This window comes from Ambystoma mexicanum, chromosome 2q, assembly GCF_040938575.1.
Source record: "Ambystoma mexicanum isolate Mex_15411 chromosome 2q, UKY_AmexF1_1, whole genome shotgun sequence".
Classification (NCBI taxonomy): domain Eukaryota; kingdom Metazoa; phylum Chordata; class Amphibia; order Caudata; family Ambystomatidae; genus Ambystoma; species Ambystoma mexicanum.
Window position 1 is genome coordinate 125,752,626 of NC_090924.1, and position 15,655 is coordinate 125,768,280.

The 15,655-nt window shown below is 47.3% G+C and overlaps 6 non-coding genes across 6 annotated transcripts; all 6 read left to right on the top strand.

Moving 5' to 3' along the window:
- The first annotated feature begins 1,109 nt into the window (after positions 1-1,109).
- TRNAV-CAC (transfer RNA valine (anticodon CAC)) lies at positions 1,110-1,182 on the top strand. The gene has a single exon. It is a non-coding gene; the product is annotated as a tRNA-Val (tRNA).
- A 1,780-nt stretch (positions 1,183-2,962) lies between these two features.
- TRNAV-CAC (transfer RNA valine (anticodon CAC)) lies at positions 2,963-3,035 on the top strand. The gene has a single exon. It is a non-coding gene; the product is annotated as a tRNA-Val (tRNA).
- A 1,795-nt stretch (positions 3,036-4,830) lies between these two features.
- Positions 4,831-4,903, top strand: TRNAV-CAC (transfer RNA valine (anticodon CAC)). The gene has a single exon. It is a non-coding gene; the product is annotated as a tRNA-Val (tRNA).
- Positions 4,904-6,687: 1,784 nt separating this feature from the next.
- TRNAV-CAC (transfer RNA valine (anticodon CAC)) lies at positions 6,688-6,760 on the top strand. The gene has a single exon. It is a non-coding gene; the product is annotated as a tRNA-Val (tRNA).
- Positions 6,761-10,405: 3,645 nt separating this feature from the next.
- On the top strand, positions 10,406-10,478 carry TRNAV-CAC (transfer RNA valine (anticodon CAC)). The gene has a single exon. It is a non-coding gene; the product is annotated as a tRNA-Val (tRNA).
- A 3,641-nt stretch (positions 10,479-14,119) lies between these two features.
- TRNAV-CAC (transfer RNA valine (anticodon CAC)) lies at positions 14,120-14,192 on the top strand. Its single transcript has one exon. It is a non-coding gene; the product is annotated as a tRNA-Val (tRNA).
- Positions 14,193-15,655: the final 1,463 nt, after the last annotated feature.

A 15,655-nucleotide genomic window follows, 5' to 3' on the forward strand; every position in this document is an offset into this window, starting at 1 on the left:
CCCTACGCAAGAAAAGAGAACAGACTTTGCTGGTGACCTAAATATATCTCGCCTGATCGAGCACGATCGAGCTCTGAGTGAGCAGCTGTGCAATGGTCATCTTTACCAAAGGGGAGATGCTGCTTTTTCCAGTGTCACGCCCATGCTCTCAGGGCTGGAGGGAGGAGGGCTGCTTTTTGTTTTTACAGGCAAAAGGAAAGGCCCAGCCCTCAGAGCTTCTGCCAATGCAGATCCCAGCAGGTGCAAAATAAAGGCTCTCCCCCACCTTGCCAGCTGCAGATTGATCAGAAGACTGCTAGTCTAGTGTGTTGGGCCACTTTCTCTCTTCTGTGTATCGTCCCCTCTTATTACATAAACAGCATAAGAGGAATAAAGGAAGGAAGGAACAGTGTATCGCAAGCACCTTCCACCCTGATGTCAATGGGCCACCAACCTTCGGGATGAGGAGGAGACCTGTGAAGACAGTCAGAGCGTGCCGACTGGGGCATTCATTTGGCTCATACACCGACAAGGCTTTCAGCGGCAGGAACAAACTTCAGGAATAGGCATTCTTGGCCTCGAATCCTAAGGGGGGTGCAAACGCTGAGGACAATTCCGTCAAATGCTCAAAGGACCGTGGCTCGTTGGTCTAGGGGTATGATTCTCGCTTTGGGTGCGAGAGGTCCCGGGTTCAAATCCCGTACGAGCCCAATCAAGGTGGTTAACTTGAGCTCCTTTTTTTTGTTTTTTCAATGTTATTTTCATTGGACAGACTCTCTGGTTTTCTCGGTAAGCAGTAGTCGATGAACAATTCACTTCCTGAACCTCTTTGCGTGCCATGTCCTTGCGACAAGCACTTTGTGTTCTCTGTTAGCTCTCAGTAACATTCCTTGATTTGCTTGTGAGTTTTGGCCGTCCGATCTCAAAGTGGAAATATGTCCTTCCCTCTGTACGCTGCATAGGCCCTCAGCTGGCATACTTGTATATGTGCGCATGCTTGATAGGACGTATGTTTTAGGCTGGATTGTGTGAGCTTCAGGCGCAAGGCATTTGATTAGTCTTTAAGCAGGTCCACTTGCACTGCCCTTTGCACCTGTTCTCCCAGTCCCTACAAAGGTGAGCAAGCAGCTGTTTCTGTAGTGTAGTGGTTATCACGTTCGCCTCACACGCGAAAGGTCCCCGGTTCGAGACCGGGCAGAAACACTCTCTGCTGGCATTTTACACAAAATAGTTTTTTTCCCCTTTTGTCACACACAAATGTAAAGTATGAACTTATTTGCGTTCCCATGGAAATAGCATATGCTCTCAAGAGCTTGAGAAATACACTGGGAAGGCAAGCATCCTCACATGTATTCTGTATATGGGGCCAATAAAAAAATGCACGCGCTTGCATTTTGTGTATGTAATGTTGCAGAGCACAGAGAGGATTTATTTTCCCTACTGCTGGGTATTTGGGTCTCTGGGATCACAGTTGGGTCCGCTCCGTCCTCTGAAATGGTCCATATTAGTTACATAGGTTAGTGTACCAAAGAAATAATACATTTTCATATACAGCTTCTTCATTTCTGTGTTCTGAGGGATTACCAGTTGTAAGAAATGCACTTGCCGGTACAGTGATTCCCTGGCTTTCTCTGGCCCGAGAAAGCTTTTCCTCTGAAGTGGGAACAGAAGTTGGACTGCTTCTGCTGAACTTCCTGAAAGCAGAGCTGGCGGGAGGAGGGACTTTTTGAGTGCTGGGAAAATTTGAGCTGGAAATTTGCATCGGCTGGACAGAGATTGCTTGGAGCAGCCAAAATATAATAACGGCCATGGCGCTCAAGTAAAGCAGAAAGCTTTTAGTATACACCTTTTGCACTCTTGTCAACGAAGCTGGGCTCTGTGAATGCTCACCCTACGCAAGAAAAGAGAACAGACTTTGCTGGTGACCTAAATATATCTCGCCTGATCGAGCACGATCGAGCTCTGAGTGAGCAGCTGTGCAATGGTCATCTTTACCAAAGGGGAGATGCTGCTTTTTCCAGTGTCACGCCCATGCTCTCAGGGCTGGAGGGAGGAGGGCTGCTTTTTGTTTTTACAGGCAAAAGGAAAGGCCCAGCCCTCAGAGCTTCTGCCAATGCAGATCCCAGCAGGTGCAAAATAAAGGCTCTCCCCCACCTTGCCAGCTGCAGATTGATCAGAAGACTGCTAGTCTAGTGTGTTGGGCCACTTTCTCTCTTCTGTGTATCGTCCCCTCTTATTACATAAACAGCATAAGAGGAATAAAGGAAGGAAGGAAGGAAGGAAGGAACAGTGTATCGCAAGCACCTTCCACCCTGATGTCAATGGGCCACCAACCTTCGGGATGAGGAGGAGACCTGTGAAGACAGAGCGTGCCGACTGGGGCATTCATTTGGCTCATACACCGACAAGGCTTTCAGCGGCAGGAACAAACTTCAGGAATAGGCATTCTTTACCTCGAATCCTAAGGGGGGTGCAAACGCTGAGGACAATTCCGTCAAATGCTCAAAGGACCGTGGCTCGTTGGTCTAGGGGTATGATTCTCGCTTTGGGTGCGAGAGGTCCCAATCAAGGTGGTTAACTTGAGCTCCTATTTTTTGTTTTTTCAATGTTATTTTCATTGGACAGACTCTCTGGTTTTCTCGGTAAGCAGTAGTCGATGAACAATTCACTTCCTGAACCTCTTTGCGTGCCATGTCCTTGCGACAAGCACTTTGTGTTCTCTGTTAGCTCTCAGTAACATTCCTTGATTTGCTTGTGAGTTTTGGCCGTCCGATCTCAAAGTGGAAATATGTCCTTCCCTCTGTACGCTGCATAGGCCCTCAGCTGGCATACTTGTATATGTGCGCATGCTTGATAGGACGTATGTTTTAGGCTGGATTGTGTGAGCTTCAGGCGCAAGGCATTTGATTAGTCTTTAAGCAGGTCCACTTGCACTGCCCTTTGCACCTGTTCTCCCAGTCCCTACAAAGGTGAGCAAGCAGCTGTTTCTGTAGTGTAGTGGTTATCACGTTCGCCTCACACGCGAAAGGTCCCCGGTTCGAGACCGGGCAGAAACACTCTCTGCTGGCATTTTACACAAAATAGTTTTTTTCCCCTTTTGTCACACACAAATGTAAAGTATGAACTTATTTGCGTTCCCATGGAAATAGCATATGCTCTCAAGAGCTTGAGAAATACACTGGGAAGGCAAGCATCCTCACATGTATTCTGTATATGGGGCCAATAAAAAAATGCACGCGCTTGCATTTTGTGTATGTAATGTTGCAGAGCACAGAGAGGATTTATTTTCCCTACTGCTGGGTATTTGGGTCTCTGGGATCACAGTTGGGTCCGCTCCGTCCTCTGAAATGGTCCATATTAGTTACATAGGTTAGTGTACCAAAGAAATAATACATTTTCATATACAGCTTCTTCATTTCTGTGTTCTGAGGGATTACCAGTTGTAAGAAATGCACTTGCCGGTACAGTGATTCCCTGGCTTTCTCTGGCCCGAGAAAGCTTTTCCTCTGAAGTGGGAACAGAAGTTGGACTGCTTCTGCTGAACTTCCTGAAAGCAGAGCTGGCGGGAGGAGGGACTTTTTGAGTGCTGGGAAAATTTGAGCTGGAAATTTGCATCGGCTGGACAGAGATTGCTTGGAGCAGCCAAAATATAATAACGGCCATGGCGCTCAAGTAAAGCAGAAAGCTTTTAGTATACACCTTTTGCACTCTTGTCAACGAAGCTGGGCTCTGTGAATGCTCACCCTACGCAAGAAAAGAGAACAGACTTTGCTGGTGACCTAAATATATCTCGCCTGATCGAGCACGATCGAGCTCTGAGTGAGCAGCTGTGCAATGGTCATCTTTACCAAAGGGGAGATGCTGCTTTTTCCAGTGTCACGCCCATGCTCTCAGGGCTGGAGGGAGGAGGGCTGCTTTTTGTTTTTACAGGCAAAAGGAAAGGCCCAGCCCTCAGAGCTTCTGCCAATGCAGATCCCAGCAGGTGCAAAATAAAGGCTCTCCCCCACCTTGCCAGCTGCAGATTGATCAGAAGACTGCTAGTCTAGTGTGTTGGGCCACTTTCTCTCTTCTGTGTATCGTCCCCTCTTATTACATAAACAGCATAAGAGGAATAAAGGAAGGAAGGAACAGTGTATCGCAAGCACCTTCCACCCTGATGTCAATGGGCCACCAACCTTCGGGATGAGGAGGAGACCTGTGAAGACAGTCAGAGCGTGCCGACTGGGGCATTCATTTGGCTCATACACCGACAAGGCTTTCAGCGGCAGGAACAAACTTCAGGAATAGGCATTCTTGGCCTCGAATCCTAAGGGGGGTGCAAACGCTGAGGACAATTCCGTCAAATGCTCAAAGGACCGTGGCTCGTTGGTCTAGGGGTATGATTCTCGCTTTGGGTGCGAGAGGTCCCGGGTTCAAATCCCGTGCGAGCCCAATCAAGGTGGTTAACTTGAGCTCCTTTTTTTTGTTTTTTCAATGTTATTTTCATTGGACAGACTCTCTGGTTTTCTCGGTAAGCAGTAGTCGATGAACAATTCACTTCCTGAACCTCTTTGCGTGCCATGTCCTTGCGACAAGCACTTTGTGTTCTCTGTTAGCTCTCAGTAACATTCCTTGATTTGCTTGTGAGTTTTGGCCGTCCGATCTCAAAGTGGAAATATGTCCTTCCCTCTGTACGCTGCATAGGCCCTCAGCTGGCATACTTGTATATGTGCGCATGCTTGATAGGACGTATGTTTTAGGCTGGATTGTGTGAGCTTCAGGCGCAAGGCATTTGATTAGTCTTTAAGCAGGTCCACTTGCACTGCCCTTTGCACCTGTTCTCCCAGTCCCTACAAAGGTGAGCAAGCAGCTGTTTCTGTAGTGTAGTGGTTATCACGTTCGCCTCACACGCGAAAGGTCCCCGGTTCGAGACCGGGCAGAAACACTCTCTGCTGGCATTTTACACAAAATAGTTTTTTTCCCCTTTTGTCACACACAAATGTAAAGTATGAACTTATTTGCGTTCCCATGGAAATAGCATATGCTCTCAAGAGCTTGAGAAATACACTGGGAAGGCAAGCATCCTCACATGTATTCTGTATATGGGGCCAATAAAAAAATGCACGCGCTTGCATTTTGTGTATGTAATGTTGCAGAGCACAGAGAGGATTTATTTTCCCTACTGCTGGGTATTTGGGTCTCTGGGATCACAGTTGGGTCCGCTCCGTCCTCTGAAATGGTCCATATTAGTTACATAGGTTAGTGTACCAAAGAAATAATACATTTTCATATACAGCTTCTTCATTTCTGTGTTCTGAGGGATTACCAGTTGTAAGAAATGCACTTGCCGGTACAGTGATTCCCTGGCTTTCTCTGGCCCGAGAAAGCTTTTCCTCTGAAGTGGGAACAGAAGTTGGACTGCTTCTGCTGAACTTCCTGAAAGCAGAGCTGGCGGGAGGAGGGACTTTTTGAGTGCTGGGAAAATTTGAGCTGGAAATTTGCATCGGCTGGACAGAGATTGCTTGGAGCAGCCAAAATATAATAACGGCCATGGCGCTCAAGTAAAGCAGAAAGTTTTTAGTATACACCTTTTGCACTCTTGTCAACGAAGCTGGGCTCTGTGAATGCTCACCCTACGCAAGAAAAGAGAACAGACTTTGCTGGTGACCTAAATATATCTCGCCTGATCGAGCACGATCGAGCTCTGAGTGAGCAGCTGTGCAATGGTCATCTTTACCAAAGGGGAGATGCTGCTTTTTCCAGTGTCACGCCCATGCTCTCAGGGCTGGAGGGAGGAGGGCTGCTTTTTGTTTTTACAGGCAAAAGGAAAGGCCCAGCCCTCAGAGCTTCTGCCAATGCAGATCCCAGCAGGTGCAAAATAAAGGCTCTCCCCCACCTTGCCAGCTGCAGATTGATCAGAAGACTGCTAGTCTAGTGTGTTGGGCCACTTTCTCTCTTCTGTGTATCGTCCCCTCTTATTACATAAACAGCATAAGAGGAATAAAGGAAGGAAGGAAGGAAGGAAGGAACAGTGTATCGCAAGCACCTTCCACCCTGATGTCAATGGGCCACCAACCTTCGGGATGAGGAGGAGACCTGTGAAGACAGTCAGAGCGTGCCGACTGGGGCATTCATTTGGCTCATACACCGACAAGGCTTTCAGCGGCAGGAACAAACTTCAGGAATAGGCATTCTTTACCTCGAATCCTAAGGGGGGTGCAAACGCTGAGGACAATTCCGTCAAATGCTCAAAGGACCGTGGCTCGTTGGTCTAGGGGTATGATTCTCGCTTTGGGTGCGAGAGGTCCCAATCAAGGTGGTTAACTTGAGCTCCTATTTTTTGTTTTTTCAATGTTATTTTCATTGGACAGACTCTCTGGTTTTCTCGGTAAGCAGTAGTCGATGAACAATTCACTTCCTGAACCTCTTTGCGTGCCATGTCCTTGCGACAAGCACTTTGTGTTCTCTGTTAGCTCTCAGTAACATTCCTTGATTTGCTTGTGAGTTTTGGCCGTCCGATCTCAAAGTGGAAATATGTCCTTCCCTCTGTACGCTGCATAGGCCCTCAGCTGGCATACTTGTATATGTGCGCATGCTTGATAGGACGTATGTTTTAGGCTGGATTGTGTGAGCTTCAGGCGCAAGGCATTTGATTAGTCTTTAAGCAGGTCCACTTGCACTGCCCTTTGCACCTGTTCTCCCAGTCCCTACAAAGGTGAGTAAGCAGCTGTTTCTGTAGTGTAGTGGTTATCACGTTCGCCTCACACGCGAAAGGTCCCCGGTTCGAGACCGGGCAGAAACACTCTCTGCTGGCATTTTACACAAAATAGTTTTTTTCCCCTTTTGTCACACACAAATGTAAAGTATGAACTTATTTGCGTTCCCATGGAAATAGCATATGCTCTCAAGAGCTTGAGAAATACACTGGGAAGGCAAGCATCCTCACATGTATTCTGTATATGGGGCCAATAAAAAAATGCACGCGCTTGCATTTTGTGTATGTAATGTTGCAGAGCACAGAGAGGATTTATTTTCCCTACTGCTGGGTATTTGAGTCTCTGGGATCACAGTTGGGTCCGCTCCGTCCTCTGAAATGGTCCATATTAGTTACATAGGTTAGTGTACCAAAGAAATAATACATTTTCATATACAGCTTCTTCATTTCTGTGTTCTGAGGGATTACCAGTTGTAAGAAATGCACTTGCCGGTACAGTGATTCCCTGGCTTTCTCTGGCCCGAGAAAGCTTTTCCTCTGAAGTGGGAACAGAAGTTGGACTGCTTCTGCTGAACTTCCTGAAAGCAGAGCTGGCGGGAGGAGGGACTTTTTGAGTGCTGGGAAAATTTGAGCTGGAAATTTGCATCGGCTGGACAGAGATTGCTTGGAGCAGCCAAAATATAATAACGGCCATGGCGCTCAAGTAAAGCAGAAAGCTTTTAGTATACACCTTTTGCACTCTTGTCAACGAAGCTGGGTTCTGTGAATGCTCACCCTACGCAAGAAAAGAGAACAGACTTTGCTGGTGACCTAAATATATCTGGCCTGATCGAGCACGATCGAGCTCTGAGTGAGCAGCTGTGCAATGGTCATCTTTACCAAAGGGGAGATGCTGCTTTTTCCAGTGTCACGCCCATGCTCTCAGGGCTGGAGGGAGGAGGGCTGCTTTTTGTTTTTACAGGCAAAAGGAAAGGCCCAGCCCTCAGAGCTTCTGCCAATGCAGATCCCAGCAGGTGCAAAATAAAGGCTCTCCCCCACCTTGCCAGCTGCAGATTGATCAGAAGACTGCTAGTCTAGTGTGTTGGGCCACTTTCTCTCTTCTGTGTATCGTCCCCTCTTATTACATAAACAGCATAAGAGGAATAAAGGAAGGAAGGAAGGAAGGAAGGAACAGTGTATCGCAAGCACCTTCCACCCTGATGTCAATGGGCCACCAACCTTCGGGATGAGGAGGAGACCTGTGAAGACAGTCAGAGCGTGCCGACTGGGGCATTCATTTGGCTCATACACCGACAAGGCTTTCAGCGGCAGGAACAAACTTCAGGAATAGGCATTCTTGGCCTCGAATCCTAAGGGGGGTGCAAACGCTGAGGACAATTCCGTCAAATGCTCAAAGGACCGTGGCTCGTTGGTCTAGGGGTATGATTCTCGCTTTGGGTGCGAGAGGTCCCGGGTTCAAATCCCGTACGAGCCCAATCAAGGTGGTTAACTTGAGCTCCTTTTTTTCGTTTTTTCAATGTTATTTTCATTGGACAGACTCTCTGGTTTTCTCGGTAAGCAGTAGTCGATGAACAATTCACTTCCTGAACCTCTTTGCGTGCCATGTCCTTGCGACAAGCACTTTGTGTTCTCTGTTAGCTCTCAGTAACATTCCTTGATTTGCTTGTGAGTTTTGGCCGTCCGATCTCAAAGTGGAAATATGTCCTTCCCTCTGTACGCTGCATAGGCCCTCAGCTGGCATACTTGTATATGTGCGCATGCTTGATAGGACGTATGTTTTAGGCTGGATTGTGTGAGCTTCAGGCGCAAGGCATTTGATTAGTCTTTAAGCAGGTCCACTTGCACTGCCCTTTGCACCTGTTCTCCCAGTCCCTACAAAGGTGAGCAAGCAGCTGTTTCTGTAGTGTAGTGGTTATAAAGGTCCCCGGTTCGAGACCGGGCAGAAACACTCTCTGCTGGCATTTTACACAAAATAGTTTTTTTCCCCTTTTGTCACACACAAATGTAAAGTATGAACTTATTTGCGTTCCCATGGAAATAGCATATGCTCTCAAGAGCTTGAGAAATACACTGGGAAGGCAAGCATCCTCACATGTATTCTGTATATGGGGCCAATAAAAAAATGCACGCGCTTGCATTTTGTGTATGTAATGTTGCAGAGCACAGAGAGGATTTATTTTCCCTACTGCTGGGTATTTGGGTCTCTGGGATCACAGTTGGGTCCGCTCCGTCCTCTGAAATGGTCCATATTAGTTACATAGGTTAGTGTACCAAAGAAATAATACATTTTCATATACAGCTTCTTCATTTCTGTGTTCTGAGGGATTACCAGTTGTAAGAAATGCACTTGCCGGTACAGTGATTCCCTGGCTTTCTCTGGCCCGAGAAAGCTTTTCCTCTGAAGTGGGAACAGAAGTTGGACTGCTTCTGCTGAACTTCCTGAAAGCAGAGCTGGCGGGAGGAGGGACTTTTTGAGTGCTGGGAAAATTTGAGCTGGAAATTTGCATCGGCTGGACAGAGATTGCTTGGAGCAGCCAAAATATAATAACGGCCATGGCGCTCAAGTAAAGCAGAAAGCTTTTAGTATACACCTTTTGCACTCTTGTCAACGAAGCTGGGCTCTGTGAATGCTCACCCTACGCAAGAAAAGAGAACAGACTTTGCTGGTGACCTAAATATATCTCGCCTGATCGAGCACGATCGAGCTCTGAGTGAGCAGCTGTGCAATGGTCATCTTTACCAAAGGGGAGATGCTGCTTTTTCCAGTGTCACGCCCATGCTCTCAGGGCTGGAGGGAGGAGGGCTGCTTTTTGTTTTTACAGGCAAAAGGAAAGGCCCAGCCCTCAGAGCTTCTGCCAATGCAGATCCCAGCAGGTGCAAAATAAAGGCTCTCCCCCACCTTGCCAGCTGCAGATTGATCAGAAGACTGCTAGTCTAGTGTGTTGGGCCACTTTCTCTCTTCTGTGTATCGTCCCCTCTTATTACATAAACAGCATAAGAGGAATAAAGGAAGGAAGGAAGGAAGGAAGGAACAGTGTATCGCAAGCACCTTCCACCCTGATGTCAATGGGCCACCAACCTTCGGGATGAGGAGGAGACCTGTGAAGACAGTCAGAGCGTGCCGACTGGGGCATTCATTTGGCTCATACACCGACAAGGCTTTCAGCGGCAGGAACAAACTTCAGGAATAGGCATTCTTGGCCTCGAATCCTAAGGGGGGTGCAAACGCTGAGGACAATTCCGTCAAATGCTCAAAGGACTGTGGCTCGTTGGTCTAGGGGTATGATTCTCGCTTTGGGTGCGAGAGGTCCCAATCAAGGTGGTTAACTTGAGCTCCTATTTTTTGTTTTTTCAATGTTATTTTCATTGGACAGACTCTCTGGTTTTCTCGGTAAGCAGTAGTCGATGAACAATTCACTTCCTGAACCTCTTTGCGTGCCATGTCCTTGCGACAAGCACTTTGTGTTCTCTGTTAGCTCTCAGTAACATTCCTTGATTTGCTTGTGAGTTTTGGCCGTCCGATCTCAAAGTGGAAATATGTCCTTCCCTCTGTACGCTGCATAGGCCCTCAGCTGGCATACTTGTATATGTGCGCATGCTTGATAGGACGTATGTTTTAGGCTGGATTGTGTGAGCTTCAGGCGCAAGGCATTTGATTAGTCTTTAAGCAGGTCCACTTGCACTGCCCTTTGCACCTGTTCTCCCAGTCCCTACAAAGGTGAGCAAGCAGCTGTTTCTGTAGTGTAGTGGTTATCACGTTCGCCTCACACGCGAAAGGTCCCCGGTTCGAGACCGGGCAGAAACACTCTCTGCTGGCATTTTACACAAAATAGTTTTTTTCCCCTTTTGTCACACACAAATGTAAAGTATGAACTTATTTGCGTTCCCATGGAAATAGCATATGCTCTCAAGAGCTTGAGAAATACACTGGGAAGGCAAGCATCCTCACATGTATTCTGTATATGGGGCCAATAAAAAAATGCACGCGCTTGCATTTTGTGTATGTAATGTTGCAGAGCACAGAGAGGATTTATTTTCCCTACTGCTGGGTATTTGGGTCTCTGGGATCACAGTTGGGTCCGCTCCGTCCTCTGAAATGGTCCATATTAGTTACATAGGTTAGTGTACCAAAGAAATAATACATTTTCATATACAGCTTCTTCATTTCTGTGTTCTGAGGGATTACCAGTTGTAAGAAATGCACTTGCCGGTACAGTGATTCCCTGGCTTTCTCTGGCCCGAGAAAGCTTTTCCTCTGAAGTGGGAACAGAAGTTGGACTGCTTCTGCTGAACTTCCTGAAAGCAGAGCTGGCGGGAGGAGGGACTTTTTGAGTGCTGGGAAAATTTGAGCTGGAAATTTGCATCGGCTGGACAGAGATTGCTTGGAGCAGCCAAAATATAATAACGGCCATGGCGCTCAAGTAAAGCAGAAAGCTTTTAGTATACACCTTTTGCACTCTTGTCAACGAAGCTGGGCTCTGTGAATGCTCACCCTACGCAAGAAAAGAGAACAGACTTTGCTGGTGACCTAAATATATCTCGCCTGATCGAGCACGATCGAGCTCTGAGTGAGCAGCTGTGCAATGGTCATCTTTACCAAAGGGGAGATGCTGCTTTTTCCAGTGTCACGCCCATGCTCTCAGGGCTGGAGGGAGGAGGGCTGCTTTTTGTTTTTACAGGCAAAAGGAAAGGCCCAGCCCTCAGAGCTTCTGCCAATGCAGATCCCAGCAGGTGCAAAATAAAGGCTCTCCCCCACCTTGCCAGCTGCAGATTGATCAGAAGACTGCTAGTCTAGTGTGTTGGGCCACTTTCTCTCTTCTGTGTATCGTCCCCTCTTATTACATAAACAGCATAAGAGGAATAAAGGAAGGAAGGAAGGAAGGAAGGAACAGTGTATCGCAAGCACCTTCCACCCTGATGTCAATGGGCCACCAACCTTCGGGATGAGGAGGAGACCTGTGAAGACAGTCAGAGCGTGCCGACTGGGGCATTCATTTGGCTCATACACCGACAAGGCTTTCAGCGGCAGGAACAAACTTCAGGAATAGGCATTCTTTACCTCGAATCCTAAGGGGGGTGCAAACGCTGAGGACAATTCCGTCAAATGCTCAAAGGACCGTGGCTCGTTGGTCTAGGGGTATGATTCTCGCTTTGGGTGCGAGAGGTCCCAATCAAGGTGGTTAACTTGAGCTCCTATTTTTTGTTTTTTCAATGTTATTTTCATTGGACAGACTCTCTGGTTTTCTCGGTAAGCAGTAGTCGATGAACAATTCACTTCCTGAACCTCTTTGCGTGCCATGTCCTTGCGACAAGCACTTTGTGTTCTCTGTTAGCTCTCAGTAACATTCCTTGATTTGCTTGTGAGTTTTGGCCGTCCGATCTCAAAGTGGAAATATGTCCTTCCCTCTGTACGCTGCATAGGCCCTCAGCTGGCATACTTGTATATGTGCGCATGCTTGATAGGACGTATGTTTTAGGCTGGATTGTGTGAGCTTCAGGCGCAAGGCATTTGATTAGTCTTTAAGCAGGTCCACTTGCACTGCCCTTTGCACCTGTTCTCCCAGTCCCTACAAAGGTGAGCAAGCAGCTGTTTCTGTAGTGTAGTGGTTATCACGTTAGCCTCACACGCGAAAGGTCCCCGGTTCGAGACCGGGCAGAAACACTCTCTGCTGGCATTTTACACAAAATAGTTTTTTTCCCCTTTTGTCACACACAAATGTAAAGTATGAACTTATTTGCGTTCCCATGGAAATAGCATATGCTCTCAAGAGCTTGAGAAATACACTGGGAAGGCAAGCATCCTCACATGTATTCTGTATATGGGGCCAATAAAAAAATGCACGCGCTTGCATTTTGTGTATGTAATGTTGCAGAGCACAGAGAGGATTTATTTTCCCTACTGCTGGGTATTTGGGTCTCTGGGATCACAGTTGGGTCCGCTCCGTCCTCTGAAATGGTCCATATTAGTTACATAGGTTAGTGTACCAAAGAAATAATACATTTTCATATACAGCTTCTTCATTTCTGTGTTCTGAGGGATTACCAGTTGTAAGAAATGCACTTGCCGGTACAGTGATTCCCTGGCTTTCTCTGGCCCGAGAAAGCTTTTCCTCTGAAGTGGGAACAGAAGTTGGACTGCTTCTGCTGAACTTCCTGAAAGCAGAGCTGGCGGGAGGAGGGACTTTTTGAGTGCTGGGAAAATTTGAGCTGGAAATTTGCATCGGCTGGACAGAGATTGCTTGGAGCAGCCAAAATATAATAACGGCCATGGCGCTCAAGTAAAGCAGAAAGCTTTTAGTATACACCTTTTGCACTCTTGTCAACGAAGCTGGGCTCTGTGAATGCTCACCCTACGCAAGAAAAGAGAACAGACTTTGCTGGTGACCTAAATATATCTCGCCTGATCGAGCACGATCGAGCTCTGAGTGAGCAGCTGTGCAATGGTCATCTTTACCAAAGGGGAGATGCTGCTTTTTCCAGTGTCACGCCCATGCTCTCAGGGCTGGAGGGAGGAGGGCTGCTTTTTGTTTTTACAGGCAAAAGGAAAGGCCCAGCCCTCAGAGCTTCTGCCAATGCAGATCCCAGCAGGTGCAAAATAAAGGCTCTCCCCCACCTTGCCAGCTGCAGATTGATCAGAAGACTGCTAGTCTAGTGTGTTGGGCCACTTTCTCTCTTCTGTGTATCGTCCCCTCTTATTACATAAACAGCATAAGAGGAATAAAGGAAGGAAGGAAGGAAGGAAGGAACAGTGTATCGCAAGCACCTTCCACCCTGATGTCAATGGGCCACCAACCTTCGGGATGAGGAGGAGACCTGTGAAGACAGTCAGAGCGTGCCGACTGGGGCATTCATTTGGCTCATACACCGACAAGGCTTTCAGCGGCAGGAACAAACTTCAGGAATAGGCATTCTTGGCCTCGAATCCTAAGGGGGGTGCAAACGCTGAGGACAATTCCGTCAAATGCTCAAAGGACTGTGGCTCGTTGGTCTAGGGGTATGATTCTCGCTTTGGGTGCGAGAGGTCCCAATCAAGGTGGTTAACTTGAGCTCCTATTTTTTGTTTTTTCAATGTTATTTTCATTGGACAGACTCTCTGGTTTTCTCGGTAAGCAGTAGTCGATGAACAATTCACTTCCTGAACCTCTTTGCGTGCCATGTCCTTGCGACAAGCACTTTGTGTTCTCTGTTAGCTCTCAGTAACATTCCTTGATTTGCTTGTGAGTTTTGGCCGTCCGATCTCAAAGTGGAAATATGTCCTTCCCTCTGTACGCTGCATAGGCCCTCAGCTGGCATACTTGTATATGTGCGCATGCTTGATAGGACGTATGTTTTAGGCTGGATTGTGTGAGCTTCAGGCGCAAGGCATTTGATTAGTCTTTAAGCAGGTCCACTTGCACTGCCCTTTGCACCTGTTCTCCCAGTCCCTACAAAGGTGAGCAAGCAGCTGTTTCTGTAGTGTAGTGGTTATCACGTTCGCCTCACACGCGAAAGGTCCCCGGTTCGAGACCGGGCAGAAACACTCTCTGCTGGCATTTTACACAAAATAGTTTTTTTCCCCTTTTGTCACACACAAATGTAAAGTATGAACTTATTTGCGTTCCCATGGAAATAGCATATGCTCTCAAGAGCTTGAGAAATACACTGGGAAGGCAAGCATCCTCACATGTATTCTGTATATGGGGCCAATAAAAAAATGCACGCGCTTGCATTTTGTGTATGTAATGTTGCAGAGCACAGAGAGGATTTATTTTCCCTACTGCTGGGTATTTGGGTCTCTGGGATCACAGTTGGGTCCGCTCCGTCCTCTGAAATGGTCCATATTAGTTACATAGGTTAGTGTACCAAAGAAATAATACATTTTCATATACAGCTTCTTCATTTCTGTGTTCTGAGGGATTACCAGTTGTAAGAAATGCACTTGCCGGTACAGTGATTCCCTGGCTTTCTCTGGCCCGAGAAAGCTTTTCCTCTGAAGTGGGAACAGAAGTTGGACTGCTTCTGCTGAACTTCCTGAAAGCAGAGCTGGCGGGAGGAGGGACTTTTTGAGTGCTGGGAAAATTTGAGCTGGAAATTTGCATCGGCTGGACAGAGATTGCTTGGAGCAGCCAAAATATAATAACGGCCATGGCGCTCAAGTAAAGCAGAAAGCTTTTAGTATACACCTTTTGCACTCTTGTCAACGAAGCTGGGCTCTGTGAATGCTCACCCTACGCAAGAAAAGAGAACAGACTTTGCTGGTGACCTAAATATATCTCGCCTGATCGAGCACGATCGAGCTCTGAGTGAGCAGCTGTGCAATGGTCATCTTTACCAAAGGGGAGATGCTGCTTTTTCCAGTGTCACGCCCATGCTCTCAGGGCTGGAGGGAGGAGGGCTGCTTTTTGTTTTTACAGGCAAAAGGAAAGGCCCAGCCCTCAGAGCTTCTGCCAATGCAGATCCCAGCAGGTGCAAAATAAAGGCTCTCCCCCACCTTGCCAGCTGCAGATTGATCAGAAGACTGCTAGTCTAGTGTGTTGGGCCACTTTCTCTCTTCTGTGTATCGTCCCCTCTTATTACATAAACAGCATAAGAGGAATAAAGGAAGGAAGGAAGGAAGGAAGGAACAGTGTATCGCAAGCACCTTCCACCCTGATGTCAATGGGCCACCAACCTTCGGGATGAGGAGGAGACCTGTGAAGACAGTCAGAGCGTGCCGACTGGGGCATTCATTTGGCTCATACACCGACAAGGCTTTCAGCGGCAGGAACAAACTTCAGGAATAGGCATTCTTTACCTCGAATCCTAAGGGGGGTGCAAACGCTGAGGACAATTCCGTCAAATGCTCAAAGGACCGTGGCTCGTTGGTCTAGGGGTATGATTCTCGCTTTGGGTGCGAGAGGTCCCAATCAAGGTGGTTAACTTGAGCTCCTATTTTTTGTTTTTTCAATGTTATTTTCATTGGACAGACTCTCTGGTTTTCTCGGTAAGCAGTAGTCGATGAAC